Below are 16526 nucleotides of genomic sequence, written 5' to 3'. Positions count from 1 at the left end.
AATCCTTTACATCTCCAACCTGTAATTCCACATCAATTAATGTAAAAAGATATTGTCTCTGTACCCTCCTTAAAGATCCTTTAGGATAGTCAACTGTTTGGTACACTTTTATAATAAAAGAGCTTATATTATGTGAAACAACTCTTCTCTGTTGTGTAGGAACACACCAAAAAACTGGAGCAATCAACATTTCCTCCAGAGATGCTGCCTGACTTACTGATCTCCTTCAGCTTTTTATTTGTTGCTCCAGACTCTTGACATCTTGTGTTTCCACTTCTTTATTGTGCATGTGTTACCACATAAGCAGGAAGTCTCCACCCAGCAGTAGACAGAAATTCTATGGAACGTTCCATCCAACAGTGTTACTGAATAAACACACTAAGAGAATTTGGTCAATGTCTACAATCCTTATGATGTGTCCTCCATAATGTTACATAAGTCTCCCTTGTTACAGATGGAACATCACGTCAATTAATGAGCCTCATGCAGAAATGAGTTTTATTTAATATTTGAAATAATTCCCAGCATTATCCCAGCAACTAACATGATCACAGAGGAAACTGTTACAGCAAGAGGAAGAAGCTTGTTAAAAGCTGTTACAAGTGTTATCGATAAAACACAATCTTTTCCACAGCTTTAGCACTGAATAATTCAAATTTCTAAACTGGCGATAACTACTAGCCCACTCCTTGGAAACAGTTTAATGGTCTGAAATCACACATTAAAGTGCCAGTAACAAAAAATTGTGTTAATATAATTCATACAAATTTCAAACAGCATGATTTCCAAATTTTTAAAAATATTTAGACTATCATTTGACCTGTAAGAAAGCAAAACTACCACAAGAAAATGTTCTAATTAAAGAATTTTCCAACCAATACTTAAACCTCCAGCAAGCTGAACCAGTTTGTCAAAGTAAATTTTAAGGGCAGGTGTTTCAGTTTACCAAAAATATATCAGATGTGTTAGGTTTAAAAAAAAACTTCCTCTGCACAGGAAAAAAAACTAACATTACTGTTAAATGCTAACTTTACACTAAGTTTCTGGAATAATTGATGTACACATGGTGGCAAACAGGAGAATTTTCTGATTGCCATGTTTAAATTATGAAATTACTCCATTTAAACACTTAGTTCTCATTTTCACATTTCCATTACAGAGACATTTGTAATCAAACAATAACTTTGCTGTTGCTTCATGTTTATGTGCATTCATGGTCTCCAGTCATATGAGGGGTGATTGATAAGTTTGTGGCCTAAGGTAGAAGGAGTCAGTTTTAGAAAACCTAGCAGTCCAAACAGTCCCCTCCTACATTTCTCCTGTGTCTCCAGCTTTGTTTCCCTTTAGCCATTCAACTTCCCAGCTCTTAGCTTCATCCCTCCCCCACCTGTCTTCGCCTATCATTTCGGATCTCCCCCTCCTCCTCTCTCTTTCAAATCTCTTACTATCTCTTCTTTCAGTTAGTCCTGGCGAAGGGTCTCAGCCCGAAACATCGACTGTGCCTCTTCCTATAGATGCTGCCTGGTCTGCTGTGTTCTACCAGCATTCTGTGTGTGTTGCTTGAATTTCCAACATCTGCAGATTTTCTCGTGTTTGCCCCTCCTACATTTACACACTTAGTCCAGCGGTCGTGGAGCATACGGATCTTGGACCCCCAGAAAGTGTCCATAGCAGGGGTCATTGCTAAGTTTGTGGCCTAAGGTAGAAGGAAATGAGTTATACAGTTCTCATTACATGCACATGCATTTCAAGTCTTTGAGTCATTATGCAGAAAGTTTGAAGTTAATAACTCATCTCCTTCTAACTTAGGCCACGAACTTATCAACCACTCCTGCTGTGGACACTTTCTGGAGGTCCAAGATCCGTATGCTCCACGACCGCTGGACTAAGTGTGTAAATGTAGGAGGGGATTATGTTGAAAAATAAATGTGCTAGGCTTTCTAAAATTGACTCCTTCTACCTTAGGCTACAAGCTTATCAATCACCCTTCATATTAAAAAGTGAGATTTCAAAGTGAACCATGAACAAAATTAATTTGTAATTATTCATGCAATTTGTAATGAGTGCAGCGCTAATTAATGAGGCTATACCAATAAAGAAAGTTGTCTTTCAGAATTTTAAAAAATTTTTTTGCATTCTACCACCAACACATGGATGCTGGTTCGCCAACTTTGATAAGAAATTGTATCTTATCTTTTGGTAATATCAACAGAGTGAGAAGATGACTGTGGTTCAGCACTTCACAACACATGGACACAACAAAGCATTTTGGACTCGAGATGAGGTATCATCTGGAGCGCAGAAAATCCAAGAGTCAAAAAATTGTGTTTTCAAGTTCCATGGAGCTCAAGAAGCCTTTCACTGTTGATATGGACACCTTTGGAATGAAATGCTGAACTAATGTTTCATCTGGTCTCTCAAACGTACACTTAATATTTCATGGAAATTTTCAGAGGATAATTCTCTGCTTATCCTGCTTGAGGCTTTTGTGAGGAAAGGTCATTAATTTATATTATTTTATTTAAAGATGGTTAGAGAGTGTCAGAGGGCAACTTTTCCCAGCCTATCAGCAAATGAGTTAAATTATTCCTCTTCTAATGCCTGTATTTTCCTTTTCAAGGTGACTGAGGTCCTGTTGGGGTCTATGACCTACAGTGGCACTCAAACTGCAGATCTGAATGGTGGCATGTTCCTGTTCTTGGAGCTCGTCGATCAGCCACATTTTTTACATCCCTAGGTGCAGCCAGAAGTTGGACGCCTTTGGGGTGTGGCCTTGCGCAGTCCTGTGGATATGAATTCTCACTAGTGTTACGAACTGAAGCATAGAAGGGAGCCAGAACATCAGGGCATCGAGAGCGGCTGTCAGAGGCCCCTGCACTCATGAGATCGTTTTCTCTCTTTCTCTCTCGGTAGCGAGTGAGAGTTTGCTGCCGACTCTCGAGTCGTGGATCTTGAAATAAAAAGCGATGCTGCAGACTATCACTGTAATATTGAAACAGTGACTGCTTGTCCCCCCTCTGTCTGTGGAAGGAGCAATATCTGTCTCTCTCCCTTGTCAGTCAGTGAGTGAGCCTGAGGGATGTTGAATTGTTGGAATGAATAGTTAGTTTTTGATGTCCCGCTAATTATGGTCTCCCTTTAGGCACTTTGCTGTTGCTAACATGCTGGGTGGTGGGACGCTGATGCTTTTTGCTTGGATGAGAGGGGGAGGGGGAAGAGTTGATACTGCTTGATGCAGCTTGTGCACGGGAGAGAGGCAGGGGGCCTTGGGGTTCTCACGTTTTTTTCTGTCATTCATTCTTAGGGGTTTTTCTTCTGTTTCAAGGCTATCTGTGGAAAGTAAGAATTCATGTTGTGTATTGTATACATTCTCTGATATTAAACCATTGAGAAGGCTCTTCTGGCCCTTTAGGATGCAACCACTCACAAACCTCGACAACCCCAACCTAATCACGGGACAACTTACATGAACCAATTAATATACATCTTTGGACTGTGGGAGGAAACCAGAGTACCCTGGGAAAACTAACACATTCCATGGGGAGGACGTATAGAGTCCTTACATATAATACCAGGAGGGCAAACCAAACTTCGGTGCCCAAGCTATCATAGCATCGTGCTAACTGCTGTAAGGCCTATCACTTAGGGAACCAGGAGGTAGCTGAAGGTGAATTCAGATTGATCTGCCATTGGCTTCAGACAGTGCAGCAGACACGGGATTGTGTGGAGATTTTTCTGTCCATATCACTTAAGATCATTGCAACCCTTCATTCCATTTTTTTGTTTATGACTCTCTGTCCTACCCATGTGAGGGAAGAAACATCTATTGCAATATAGCCCCATCAAGGGCTGACAGGCGGATAGGCTTTTACCTACTTCGAGTTGAGTATACTGATGCTGACTACAAAGGCACAGAACCTAACTGATTTCCTCACAGCACAAGGAGTGAGGTGAGTGTTGTATCTACATTAAGGATTAGTACCAACTCAAATGAATTCATATACTGTATATAATTTGCATGCAAGCACAGTTAGACAATTTCAAAACCAAAAGCAAGATTACACTAAATAATTTGTCTGACTTGAAAATGTTGTAGTCAAATGTGACTTGGGTGCACAGCATTCAAAAGGAGGAGAGTGAGCTGACAGAAGTCTTGGTACATATTGGCACCAACAGCATAGGTGGGAAAGGCAAGGAAATCCTGAAAAGAGATTTTAGGGAGGTCAGTAGAAAACTGAAAACGAGCAGGGTAGTAATCTCTGGATTTCTGCCCGTGCCATGCACTAGTGAGGGTAAGAATAGAAGCATCTGGCTAAGGAACTGGTGCAGGGGAAAGGGATTCAGGTTTCTGGATCATTGGGATGTCCTCTGGAAACAATACGACCTGTACTGAAACGACGGGTTACACCTGAACCAGAGGGGGACCAATATGATTGCTAGAGCCGTTCAGGGGGTTTAAACTAATTTGGCATGGGGATGAGAACTGGAGTGATTGGACTGAAGATGAGTTAGTTTATAGAAGCAGTATGTACTGAGACTGCTGGCAAAGGCAGGCTGATGATAGGGCAAAACTGCAGTCAACTGGATGATCTGCAATGTAAAAGGGGCACAAATTCGAAAAGGGTAATGAGTACAGGACTGAAGGTGTTGTATTAGAATGCATGCAGTGTATGGAATAAGGTAGATGAACCTGTAGCACAGTTAGAGTTTGGCTTGTGTGACATTGTGTGCATCACTGAATCGTAGCTGAAAGAAGATTATAACTGGGAGCTTAACATCTATAGATACACATTGTATCAACAGGGCAGGCAGGTAGGCAGGGGGAGTCGGGGGCCCTGTTGAAAAATGAAATCAATTCCTTAGAAAGAGGTGAGATAGGATTGGAAGATGTAGAATCTATGTAGGTAGAGCTAATAAACTGTAAGGACAAAAAGACATTGATGGGAGTTATATACAGACCTCTGAACATAAGCAATGATGTGGGCTACGAATTACAATGGCAGTTAGAAAATGCATGTCAAAGGGGCAATATTACGATAGTCATTGGGGATTTCAATGTGCAGGTAGATTGGGAAAAATAAGGTTGGTCCTGGATTCCAAGTGGAGGATTTATTAGAATACCTACAAGGTGGCTTTTTAGAGCAGCTTATGGCTGACCCCATGAGGTGATCAGCTATTCTGGATTGGTTGTTGTGCAATGAACTGGAATTAATTAGCGAGCTTAAGGTAAAGGAGCCCTTAGGGACCAGTGATCATCATACTGTATGATAGAGTTCACCCTATAATTTAACAGGAAGAATCTACAGTGGTCATTACAGAGGTATGAGTGAGGAACTGGCTGAAGTTGACTAGAAGGGAAACATATAGGAATACACAGATAAACCAATAATATTAATGAAGATACCAAAAGCTTCATCAGATATATAAAGAGTAAAAGAGAGGTGAGAGTAGATATCAGATCACTGGAAAATGATGCTGGAGAAGTAATAATGGAGAACAAGGGAATGACAGACAATCTGAATAATCGTTTTGCATCAGCTTTCACTGTGAAAGACACTAGCAGTGTGCTGAAAGTTTCAGAGTGTCAGGGGACAGAAGTGACTGAAGCTGCCATTACTAGGGAGAAGATGCTTGTGAAACTGAAAGGACTGAAGGTAAATAAATCACCCGGGCCTGCTGGTCTACTCACCAGAGTTCTGAAAGAGGTTGTGGATGCATTAGTTATGATCTTTCAAGAATCAATAGATTCTGGCATGGTGTTTGAAGACTGGGAAATTACAAATGTCAATCCACTCATCAAGAAGTGAGAGGGAGAGAAGAAAGGAAATTTTGGACCAGTTAGTCGGATCTCAGTGGTTGGGAAGATGTTGGAGTTAATTGTTAAGGATGTGGTTTCAGGGTACTTGGGGGCACATGATAAAATAGGTCAGTCAGCAAGATTTTCTTAAGGGAAAACCTTGCGTCACAAATTTGTTGGAATTCTTTGAAGGAGTAACAAGCAGGAGCGACAAAAATGGATGTTGTGTACATGGATTTTCAGAAGGCCATTCAAAAGGTGCCACATATGAGGTTGCTTAACAAGTTATGAGCCCAAGGTATCACAGAAAAGATTCTAGCAATGATACAGCATTGGCTGATTGGCAGAAGCCAAAAATTGTAATAAAGGGACCCTTTCCTAGTTGGCTGTTGTGACTAGTCGTGTTCCACATGTCACACTGGTGGGGGCATTGGGAGCAAGGGTGGACCCAAATGCAAGACATATCATGTGAGGTTACTTAGATTTAGTTTATTGTTCAATACCAGGAGAGCTAGGCAGGAGCAGGAGTAGTGAACAGGATAAGGACTCAGGACTACGACTAGGCTGGGACCAAGGGTCTGGGCTTGGACTCGGAATCGGCTCCCAGAATTAGGGGAGACATGAAGAGGTTAGGGTATGGACTCCGAGCCAGATACTGGGCAAGGACCCAGTACCTGGGTCTTGCCTCGGGCTCGGACCCCAGAACCAGGCATGGACATGACATGGGCTAGGGAGAGGAGGAACATGGAAAACAGAGCCTCGGTCTTGGGAGAGCAGGTACACGGAACCATGGATACATATACAGAACACAGAGTCGGGACCCCTCCTTGGGTACAGGACATAGGGCCGGGACTCACACACAGAACAGAGAGGCGGGACCCCTCCTTGGGTACGGGACATGGGGCCGGGACTCATGACCCTCCACGGGGCAACGGCAAGACGGCCTGACTTACCCCATGGAGGCGAGGACAAGACAAGACAAGACATGACTCCCCGCGAGGCAATGGCAAGATGGCCTGACTTACCCGACGGAGGCGAGTGCAAGACGAGACAAGACATGACTCCCCGTGGAGCAACGGCAAGACGGCCTGACTTACCCCACGGAGGCGAGGACAAGACATGACAAGACATGACCCCCGCGGGGCAACGGCAAGACGGCCAGACTTACCCCACGGAGGCGAGGACCAGACAAGAGAAGACATGACCCCCCCCCCCCCCGCGGGGCAATGGCAAGATGGCCTGACTTACCTCATGGAGGTGAGGACAAGACAAGACAAGACCAACATGAAAGAACACCAGACAGTACCTATCTAGCTCCGGCGATAGAACTAGACCAAAGTGCAGGTGAGGGCTGCAGACGAGGGCTAGAGGCGAGAGGGGCAGAGAAGGGATACAGACAGAGGGAATAGGACAGGAATCACAGACTGCCAGGGAACTGGGAAGCCGCCAGGGCCAGGACTTAACTTGGTACTTGAATGCTGCCAGAGTCAGGACTTGACTTGGAACTTGAATGCCCCCGGAGCCAGGACTTGACTTGGAGCCTCCAGGTAGTGGCAAACTCTCAACTCGACCCAGGAACAGTAGACAGCGGCTCCCGATTCTCTCCGGCGGGTTAACTGACGGACCCACCTTGATGAGGAAACCTTGCAGGCTCGCTTCAGCGAGGTAACTGAACAGGGTTGCTCCGGTGAGGAAGGGCGAATTACTGGCACTCGCTTCGGCAGAGACTAGTCTTGCTCTGGCCAGATGACATCGGCACACCGTACCTTTGATGACTTTGCAGACGCTCCTGCGCCGAACGGCTGAAAGCCGGAGACTATAAACTACCGGTTCAGCCGAGCGTTAACTGCCTCTAATCACCAAAGCTGAGGGACACGGGAAAACAGGGAATCAATGGTCCGGGATTGTAACATAAACAAGGTAAATTTAAAGGGACCCCGATCTGGACCATGACACCACAGGGGTTTATATTGGGACTGCTTCTGTTTATGCAAAATGTCAATGATTTGGATGACAGAATTAATGGCTTTGTGGCCAATTCTGAAGATGATGCAAAGAAAGACAGAGGGGAAGGTAGTGTTGAGGAAGTAGAAATGCTCCAGAGGGACTTAGACAGATTAGGAGAATCAGCAAGAAGGTGACAGATGGAGTACAGTGTCATAAAGTGTACAGTCATACACTTTGGTAGAAGAAATAATAATGTAGACTATTTTCTTAATGGAAAGAAATTCAAAAATCTGAGGTGCAAAGAGACTTAGGAGTTATCGTGCAGGATTCCCTAAAGGTTAATTTGCAGCTGGAGTCTGTAGTGGGAAAGGCAGTTGCAATGTTAGTATTCATTTCAAGAGGACTAGAATATAAAAACAAGAATGTAATGTTGAGGCTTTGTAAGGTACTGGAGAGGCATCATCTGGAGTATTATGAGCAGTTTTGGATCCCTTCTAAGCAAGGATTTTCGGACGTTGGAGAAGGTTCAAAGGAGGTTCACGAAAATGATTTTGGGATTGAAAGACATATCATATAAGGAGCATTTGAAGAATCTGGCCCTGTATTCACTGGAAGAATGTGGGGGGTGCGGGGGATCTCATTAAGACCTATCAAAAATAGAAAGGACTTGATACAGTGGAAGTGGAGATGGTAGGGGAGTCTAGGAACAGAGGACACAGCATCAAAGTAGAGGAACATTCGTTTAGAATGAAGATGAGGAAGAATTTTTTTAGCCAGAGAGTGGTGAATATGTAAAATTTGTCACCACAGGTAGCTGAGGAGGCAAAGTCATTGGGTATATTTAAGGCAGAGGCTGATAGATCTTAATTAGTCAGGGCATGAAGGTTTATGGGGAAAAGGCAGGAGATCGGGGCTGGGAGGAAAATGATGGAGAATACTCGACGGGCTAAATGGCCTAATTCAGCTCCTATATCTTATGTTCTTTTGCTCTTATAACTGCTACATATAGCCAGCATACTAGATGAATTAAGAATGTTCATCTTGGAATCAGCTGATGTTCAAGAAGACAAAAACTTTGTAATTAACTAAGTATAATGATATTATATATTCTATATACAGCTTTTGATAAGTGTCACGATGTTTAGAAACCAAAAGGGTGGTAATGGTTAATGTGTTAAACAGCTTAGTTAAAGCGTTTGTGATTATCATGTGACAGGAAGTCGTTTGCTCCATATATTCTGCAGTGAAATTCTCCAATCTCAACACTGCATTTAATTTCCGTTATTTACAACCTACAAATTGGGAGGGTGATAGAACATATCTAAGTGCCTGTAGTTCCAACAAAACTCAAAAGCTTGGGATCATTCAGGGTAAAGCAGTTCACTAACTTGGCACTCATTCCACCTCCCTGAACGTTCCAAGCTGCCACTATTTTCACACCATCGTTGCATTAAGTATCATGTTACAAAATTCACATTTGCAAATCATCGGTACTTTTGAAAACTTTGCAGTTTTCTGGAGATCTAATTAGTCAATGAAAGCAGACATCTTTGGAAATCTCACAATAACGTTGAAGTGTGGTGCAATGTAACTTCCCAATACGGTATTGGCATGACATAATGAATATTGTGGATCATTCGTGCAGATAGTCGGCACTGAACTGCAATGGAATCAGTGTCAGTTTACTCAAATTCATGCTGTAATTTTCACTAGAGGACTGAAGTACAAAGACAGACTAAGATATCTCCCCTTCCCCTCAAAACAATGCTTCCTTATTCTGAATATACCATTCAGGGCCCCAAACAGTCCTTCCAGGTGAGGCAACACTTCACCTGTGAGTCGGCTGGGGTGATATATTGCGTCCGGTGCTCCTGATGTGGCCTTTTATATATTAGCGAGACCCGACGCAGACTGGGAGACCGCTTTGCCGAACACCTACACTCTGTCCACCAGAGAAAGCAGGATCTCCCAGTGGCCACACATTTTAATTCCACATCCCATTCCCATTCTGACATGTCTATCCACGGCCTCCTCTACTGTAAAGATGAAGCCACACTCAGGTTGGAGGAACAACACCTTATATTCCGTCTGGGTAGCCTCCAACCTGATGGCATGAACATCGACTTCTCTAACTTCCACTAATGCCCCACCTCCCTCTCGTACCCCATCTGTTATTTATTTTTATACACACATTCTTTCTCTCACTCTCCTTTTTCTCCCTCTATCCCTCTGAATATACCCCTTGCCCATCCTCTGGGTTCCCCCCCCCCCACTTGTCTTTCTTCCCGGACCTCCTGTCCCATGATCCTCTCATATCCCTTTTGCCAATCACTTGTCCAGCTCTTGGCTCCATCCCTCCCCCTCCTGTCTTCTCCTATCATTTTGGATCTCCCCCTCCCCCTCCAACTTTCAAATGTCTTACTAATTCTTCCTTTAGTTAGTCCTGACGAAGGGTCTCGGCCTGAAACGTCGACTGTATCTCTTCCTACAGATGTTGCCTGGCCTGCTGCGTTCACCAGCAACTTTGATGTGTGTTGCTTCCTTATTCTTCTTCAGCTCTTTCTTGGCATCTAGAATGCATTGCTTCCATTTGGTTTTGTGGACTCTGAGGTGACTAATGAAGCCAATTCAAGTTGATGGGCAAGTTCTGAGATAGTACCTGCCTTCCACTACTTAGGCAGAATTTTTATGTGCTCTTTATTCATTGCCTCCACATTCTTAATCATGAATGGTTTGTCTCCATCTTAAACGGTAATGTAAACATGAGAAAATCTGCTGATGCTGGAAATATAAAGCAACGCACTCAAAATTCTATAGGAACTCAGCAGGCCAGGCAGTATCTATGGAAAAGAGTAAACAATCGATGTTTCATCCTGAGACCCTTCTTCAGTATTGGAAAGGAAGGGGCGTAGACAGAAAGCAGGTGGTGGGAGTGGAGGAAGTAATACAAATTTCTCATCGTTATCACTTCAGAGGACCTATCCTGGGCCTAGCGCCTAAGTGCCATTACAATGAAGGCATGGCAACATGTCTACTTTCTTAGAAGTTTGTGGACATTCAACATGTCATCTAAAACTTCAACAAACTTCTGTAGATTCATGGAGGAAAGTATACTGACTGATCACATCAGGGGTTAGTATAGAATAAAATCAATGCCTTTGAATGGAAAGGCCTACAAAATGTAGTGGATATAGCCCAGACCATCACTGGTAAAACCACCCCCACCATTGAGCACATCTACCAGGAGTGCTGTCGCAGGAAAGTAGCATCCATTATGAAGGACTCCCACCGCTCAGGCCCTGTTCTCTTTTAGCTGCTGCCATCAGGATGGAGGGACAGCAGCCTTAGGTCCAACCCAATCAGGTCCAGGGACAGTTATTTCCCCTCAGCCATCAGGCTCTTGAACCAGACTGAACAACTTCACTCAGCTCAACACTGAACTGATTCCACAACCTATGGATTCACTTTCAAGGACTCTGCAACTCAAGTTTTCAATATTTATCACTTATTTATTCACCATTATTATTTTTTTTCTTTTTTTTTGCATTTGTATAACTTGTGTTTTACGCATTGGATGTTTGCTGATCTGTGTTTTTCATTGATTTTATTCTGTTTCTTTGCATTTACTTTGGCTGCAAGGAAACTAATGACAGGGTAGTACATGGTGACACATATGTATTTTATAATAAATTTACTTCAAACTTTGTACAGTTTGTCTGTTAATTTCTACCCACAACAAAGCTCAGAATAGAGTGCATGGCATGTGGACATCTTTGCCTGCACATGACTGTAAGCAGAGAATAACAGAGCATGCTGGCCTGGGAAAGGATGCTGGCATAGGTTTAGCTATCCCTTCCATGAGCGTGGAGGAGTGTGTAGGTAAGGTGTTGGGAATATACCACCAAGGGCTTGAGGTCCCAATGTAGGTGATTCAAGTCTCTGAAGTATATAGAAGGGCAATGATCATTGCTGCCTGGTAGTAAGAGTTTCGGGAAGCCTCTCTGAGATCCAAGTATTCGAATAGCCTTTTCCTCAATTACTCTAAGGCTATGCTGGTTAATTGAAGGTGGTGATGATTTTTCATTGTCAAAAATCACCTTCGACATGAAATGGCTCCAAGGTATTAGAAATGATCTAGGGTCCAATTCTTTACTGGTAGAGGGCAGGGTAGTGAAACAGCTGTCGTTTGTTAGACAACTGTTGTCTTTCTGTTGTCAATTGCAAGGCCCGTTTGTATAGGTGAATGAGTTAGTGAAGTTTGGAATTCAGCCATAGAGCATGTGTGACCGAAGCATCATCTTGTTACTGTCACTCGATTAATAAGGTTTGAGTGACTTCGTTCTGGAGTGTAAGTATGATATTTGGTTCCATTCCCATAGGAAGAAATGAGCTGCAAAATTTTAGTCAGTAACATTGGGTGGGTGGGGAGGAACATAGCTGGAATTATTGCACCATTTTGGCAAAGGCTGACATAAAAATAATCTGGAAGGAGCATGGTGCCCAATTCTGACAAGGCATCTTCCATCTACTTTCTATTTCCACAAATCCTTCCTGACCTGGTGAACACTTCCAGCATTTGCTGTCTTGATTTCAGATGTCTACACTTGCAGTTTTTGTTGTTCTTATTCACCTAATCTCATTGTCTCCTTCGGAAGGAGAATCTTAATCTGATTGGTTTGGAAGTCCGCTGATTGGACAGTAGCAATGCAGTAATAATACTGTTTCCATAGTTTCTGGATGCCTTGCTGCTTTTGAATTCATTTGCTTTACTTCAATAACTTCCCTATGGCAAAGAAACATGATATTTTGATTACTCTACTGGTAGGATAATATTATGATATACATTTATTTATTTTGAAAAAATATTGCTGTTATGCTCTGCAGAATTATGAATCTCTGCATTTTCCTACTATCCATCACTGTCAAGCACCGCTTATAAACAGCTTTAAAACACATATTAAGCCACCACAATTTTGCTCTATTTCATCTACCTGATTTTGGTCTGTGATCGATTCTTCTTCATTTTGATTATTGGCCATGTATCTCAACTTCAATATGCCTACTTCAGAACTAATTGTTCTTAAAATTGATAGTTTCTTTTAAACTCTTTTGGTGTAAAAGGATCTACTGCTTTCCCACCATATATGACAAATAACCTCTTCTCGGTCTTCTAGCTGGGTACAGGTATTGATTATAACCAACATTTCCATGGCAAACTCTGCCATCTTCATCAGGGATTAGGCCTGGGCATGTCTAGTCCAATGGTATTTATACAAATTCTGGGTCTTGCTCTAAGTAAGAACTGGAATTCGATTGTAAACAAGGTGGGAAATCAGAAACCTGATGAGAACTAGCAACACACATCAAAGTTGCTGGTGAACGCAGCAGGCCAGGCAGCATCTCTAGGAAGAGGTACAGTCGACAAAGGGTCTCGGCCTGAAATGTTGACTGTACCTCTTCCTAGAGATGCTGCCTGGCCTGCTGCGTTCACCAGCAACTTTGATGTGTGTTGCTTGAATTTCCAGCATCTGCAGAATTCCTGTTGTCAGGATGAGAACTATAAGAATTCGTAACTAATCAGGATGGATGGGCTAAGTGGGTATAAATACCACCAGACATATGACAAGGAGTCACCCCTGATGAAGGTGGCAGAGTTTGCCATCGAGACATTGAATATAATTGATATCTGTGCCCGGCTGGAAACCCAAGAAGAGTTTATTCGTCTCCTTTTGTGACATTGAAATGAGTCCTTTACATCAACTAGTAAAGCTGATGTTACCAGAAGGATATCACTTATTGTCAGTGCTAAAACACAACCACTATTACTGATTAAAATAAAGGTAGCAAACCCAAAGTATTACTGCTCAATTACATTTGAAATATTTACTTGTAAATAATAGCATTACTCATCTACGTGAAGTGATCTTGTGATGCGTTGGAAACAGTAAATAGTACAAAAGGCACTAACATTCTTTTTATAGTGTGTACCCGCAGCTGCACGTTGTCAGGAAAAGCCTGAGTTGCTGGTTAATTGCCATTTTGGTCCTCAGCTGTTTTAAGTGTTAGGGAATGCTCAACAGTGCTCTTCAGCACTGCAGATGTTGAAAGAAATGCTAATATTGTGTAGGACAGGCTTTGTGAAGGAAATAGGAGGTGTGAAGTGTTTCAAAATGTTCAGAAACTTAAATATAATCCAAATTTCAACCCCAGCAATTTCCCAATCTTGGTGGGGGGGGAGGTGACAATTATAATTCTAGCACTGTATGTGGGTCATGGGGAAACAGAAATATCTACCTCCACCCAAGAAGCAAACCTGCATCCTTCTGCACAATTGGCCACCTTCCACTCTTGCACTAACCTCCTAAAAGTCATCACTGTTCATCCCTTCAAATGCCAGTGAGCAGCTATGAAGCATGTAGTCTTCTCATCAGCAAGTGCACAATATTAGCTCTTGTGCCTAATCAGCACTCCTCCGCAGTGTTGCTTCTCATACCATTCACTGAGATGGTCAAAAATTTATGTGTTTTCTTGTAATATTTCCTACTTATAATGCCATAGCTTATCCATATTATTTGCTCTCTCACCTACAATAATTTGGTTTTGCTCCTCTTCCCCTAGTCTCACCTACCCATATTCCTATTTATCAACTTTAAAATATTTTACAAGTAATCAGATGAAGCAGAGTACTAAAGTCAGGCCATTCATGGGCAAGTTTCTGGACATGAGTAATGTTAAAGTTTAGCAATGATCTTTCACTAATAGTAAACTACAGCCAATTGCTTGATACAACCTAACTTGATTACTCATTACAAATTCAGTAAATACAGTAATTATTCACATTAGCTTTGGTCATGCAGTGCTAATTTATAATCTTGAAATTCGTACATCTTAATGCTGAGTTTAATAGTGAATGTGCAGCAGGATTCCAATATACTTAGTCTGATTCTTACTTGTCTTATATTGCTGCTTTGCCCCTCTAATTCAAATGGAGTATGATCAGTGACTAAACAAATAGCATTTAATCATTTTGATACAAGAAATGAGACTACCTTCACGTTCAGTATAACATTTTCTGAAATAATGTACAGAGTGCAGTCAGGCAAATATGTGCAATTAGAGTTCTCTGCACACTTTCATGCTGTAGCATTTAGCAAAACAACTTGACTGAATAAATAGCTTTGTTTCTTGCTCAGCTTAGTTTATGATATTGCTAAGAAAATTGCAGATTGCAGTCACACATTGCTTATATAAATACATGTTTCATCTTTATGCACTAACCCAGCTCAGGTAATGAGATTTACTTATTGCCTTGTTAGTTTTCTTCTCCTTCTTAGATGTCCCCTTGGAATTAAGGGTGACTTTCTTGCAGCAAAAATCTTGCAGGTTCTGAAGCAGCTAAAGAATCTGAGTGAGTGGGTAGACGTTCGCCATTTATGCCTGTTCCTTTGTGCTCCTAACACATGCATTTGAGGTTCTCACGGCAATTCTGAATGCATCTTTTCCACTTCATTTGAAGGCTTTGAGTGCATCCAGCTCACTGAATAGGAATGGAAGCAAGTCAGCTTTGATTCAAAAGAACAGTTGAGGAAAGCTTCTTGATTATAAATTTAAGATTCAGTGCATAGGAGGAGGTTGTGCAAGGGGACATTAATATTGGTTCACTTGTCCTTTGAATGGACTTTGAAAATTTTGTGGAGACAGTATTGGTGGCTTTTTTCAACTGCTTTATGATGTCTGGTACAGAAGCATAAAAAGAAGGCAAGGACCACTGCTGCCTGAGACCATGGGTTCTGCGCTGGATTTGAGGTCCTGACTTTCAAACACATTTCTTCTCAGTGGACAAAATTATGCTGTTGCACCAAAGTCAATGGTGAATTTCATCATTGATGTCTGCCTCTCTTAATATGGCAAGTGGTCCATATTTTCTCGAGTCTTGCCCTGAATCGTTATTGACAGAAAACAGTGTAGAACTAACAGTTGTGTCTACATATTGAGTGTAAGGACTATCTTCTCTGAGACTTCACTAATCATGTTAATAGTGACTTGGAATTTGACATCCCAACTGGCACAAATAGGAGCATCATCTGCATAGGGTACTTTAACTCCCAAGATTGGGGTGACCTTGTTTCGGGAGTGTGTGTTGTACAATTTCCCTAGAGCTCTGTAGATAAGCTCCACTTCATCAGGAGGCTTATTAAAGGCGATGTGGAGAAAGTTTGCAAAAACAGTCAAGGCGCCACTGCAGACTTGGGAATGTATTCTCGGACATCGTGGGAATCTTGGGAAGAAATCGCTGGGGTCCTGGCAGAGATATTTGTATCGCTGTAAGCAAAGGGTGATGGACTGGAAGACTGAAAGGTGAATCATGTTTTTCCTCTACTTAAGAAGAGCTGCAAGTACAAGCTAGTGAACTGCAGTCCAATGTACCTGACATCAGTGGTGGGAAAGTTATTGGAGAGATTCTGAGAGATTTAGAAAGATAAGAGCTGATTAAGGATAGGCAGCATAGCTTTACACATGGGAATTGCTTCTCATGAATTTGATTGAGCTTGTTCAAGAGGTAACCAATGGTTGACAAGAACATGATGGTAGGCATTGTTTAAATGGACTTTTGACAAGGTCCCATGAGGTAGCCTGATTCAAAATGTTGGATCACATGGGGTCTAAGGTGAGCTTGCCTATTGTATACGAAATTGGGTAGGTGGGAAGAGTGGGTGTGTAGTAGTGGAGGATTGATATTCAGACCAGAGGCATGTGACTAGTAGTGTAGGGATTGAAGCTA

This window comes from Mobula birostris, chromosome 2, assembly GCF_030028105.1.
Source record: "Mobula birostris isolate sMobBir1 chromosome 2, sMobBir1.hap1, whole genome shotgun sequence".
Lineage (NCBI taxonomy): Eukaryota > Metazoa > Chordata > Chondrichthyes > Myliobatiformes > Myliobatidae > Mobula > Mobula birostris.
This window is presented reverse-complemented; position numbering follows the sequence as displayed.